Genomic DNA, 2962 nt, shown 5'->3' on the forward strand with positions numbered 1-2962 from the left:
TATGCTGTGCTGTGGCGCTTTTTTTTTAATTGGCTGCGTTTAAGGAAGGGGTAGGGAAGCTGCTGAGGGCAGGAGGCTGCCTGGTGGTTCCCGGTTTCAGGTCCGGAAGATCCCCACTCAATGATGTTAATCCTTTACCTTTAGTGAATGTCTGCTGGGGACCAGACGCTCCCCTGAACATTTCACAGGTCACCAGTCATTCCTCCAGCAACCACTTTGGAGAGGCAGGCGCTGTCCTCGCCCACATTCCACAGGTGAGGAGGCCTCTGCTGCTTGAGTAGATGGCCTCAAATCCACTGTACGGGAGAGCCTGGACTCGGATGGAGATTTTCTGACTCCGGCATGGTGGTCTCATGGACTGGGTCACTGGTGACTGCGGAACGGCGATGGTGCCCCAGCGCCCAGCTCTTTGCCTGGCCGGGGCTGGATTACCCCCAGGCAGACCCGGCAGCTGGCTGAGAGTGCTAGGCAAACAGGGAGGACAGAGAGAAGGAGAGAAGAGAAATGGGGGGGGGGGGGGGGGGGGGGGGTCGGGGAATGGATGGATAGTGTCAGTTATTTCCAATAATATGTTCCCAGGTGGTGATTGTGAACTTGACTGGTCTCCCATGCGTGTATTTCATGTCTGGTATTCGTTGTTGTTTGTTTGTTGAATTAGTTTTTTTATTTTTTTATTTTTTGTTGTTGCTTGTTTTTATTTCATGTATTTTATTGGAGAAGTTGTAGGTTTACAGAAAAATCATGCAGGAAATACAGAGTTCCCATAGAGCACCCCCACCACCTACACAGTTGCCCTTATTACTAACACTGCCTTAGTGTGGTTACACTGCTGTGTACCCCTGTTTCAATTGATCAAACAATATGATTACAATTATATTATTAAATATACTCCATAGTTTACATTAGAGTTCACTGTGTTCTACAGTTCTGTTCTTTAAGCGCAATTTTATTGGGATATAGCACACACCGTACAATCGTTTTAAAAAACAAACTCTTGGGGGTGAGAGGGTAGTTCAGTGGTAGAATTCCTGCCTGCCATGTGGGAGACCCAGGTTTGTTTCCCGGCTCATACTCTTCCCCAAACAAACACACAAAGAAACCAACAAATCAAACAAAAAATTCAACAAATAGTGCTGCAATAACAGGATACTCACATGGAAAAATAATGAAATGTGATCCTGCCACACAGCATACAAAAAAAAAATTCTTAACAGTACATGAAACTATTAATAAGATTTGTCTCTGAGGATAGGATCAGGATTGGTCATTTGAGGAGAGGCATTTCTGAACTATTTGATTTTCTTTTATAATCCGCTTATAATAAAAATTACAAGTCTGGAAATACGTTTCTTTTAAATCTTCTCACATAAAAAAACAAGCCACCTCAAGGGAAGGAAATAAAAGCCATTGAGGTAAAACCATCTGGTAACCAACATGGAGAGCTGAAGTACTTTGATGCCCAGAGGTTCTATCCCTGTTTCGCCCAGCAGGCTGCAGTGCGGCCAATAAGGAAACTTGGAATGAGAGTGATGGGCACGACCCGAGCCACCAGCGCACTCAGTCCCCTCCTGGGGCTGAAAAGCCTGCGGCAGGAGGAGTTGGACCTTCTCATGGTTCACAGCAGCGTTGGGACAGGGACACAGCACTCCTGGCTCCTGTTCAAGGCTCTTCCCAGGGCACCTGCTGCTGCCCTCTTTTAATCGCAGAACCTTCGGAATTATCTGGTGTACTTCTTGGAAGAACTCCTGCTCTGAGGGCTTGCCCCACATCAGGGATTTTTCCCCAAAAGGAAGAGTCATGGCAGATTCTAAGGTCCCTTAACCCAAAGATTCTGATTCAATAGTCTGATGGGGGCCCTGGAATCTGCATTTTAGTGACAGCCCCTTACCCCCCCCCCCCCCCGCCAGGTAATCCTAATGCAGGTGATACAGGGAACACGGGTTGAGATGCATCATCCAATGGGTGGCATGGAGAGTTCTGAAAACCTGCAGAGCACAGGTGCATTTTTTGAGAGGAAAGGGTCCATAAATTTCAATAAATTCTGAAAAAGGTTAATAACTACCCATCCCATACCTCCTACCCAAAAGTATCATAAACAGGCCCAAAGGAGAAGCTTTTAGAACCCAGATTAACCCAGGGTCCTTTACTGACTTGGACTCTTACTTAGACTTATGGGTATGCAAAGAAATGTGATTTATCTTTATAAGGTCTGCATCCATGAAATCTTAGTCTTATCCAGGATCTGGCAGAATTTCAGGGCCATTCTCGATATCGACTCTGGCTAGGTGGTTAGGAAAACTAAAGATTGACATGAACCTTGTACTCACAGTCAGACTTACAGCGGCACTGTCCCACGCAGTAGCCACTAGCTGTACACGCAGCTTCTTACATTTAAATTAATTAAAATAGAATAAAATTTTAAATTTAGCTTCTTAGTTTTACAAGACACATCTGAAATGTTCAATTGCCACCTGTGGCTTGTGGCTGCCGCACGGGACAGTGCAGATATAGAACTTTCCATCATCACAGAAAGTCCTGTTGAAGAGTGCTGCTCTAGAGCCCTAACCCTCGTGAAGAGAGCAACTCACAACCGCCTTGGTCACTACCATATTCCTGGCAGAGTAATACAGCACCTGGCTCACTGCAAGCACCCAGCAAATGTATCTTGAGACAAGGAATCACTCAATTTCATGTACTAACTAATAAACATTATTCTATTTTGATAGTGATTTCAAATACTCATATCAATGACTCTGATAATATTTTTTTTCTTGTATGAAGTTAGATCTGATTAACTTGAAAACCAAGCCCTGGGCCTTTTATAATGTAAGCTGTTTTCTCAGCAATTAACAGGTTTTTGAAGAGTGGTTAACATTGGTTTGAGAGGCATGTGGAAACATTAAAGAAACACAAGATCTAAAACTCTTTTAAGAAAGAGCTTACAACATGGTAAGGAAAAGAA

The sequence above is a fragment of the Tamandua tetradactyla genome, chromosome 13 (assembly GCF_023851605.1).
Source record: "Tamandua tetradactyla isolate mTamTet1 chromosome 13, mTamTet1.pri, whole genome shotgun sequence".
Classification (NCBI taxonomy): domain Eukaryota; kingdom Metazoa; phylum Chordata; class Mammalia; order Pilosa; family Myrmecophagidae; genus Tamandua; species Tamandua tetradactyla.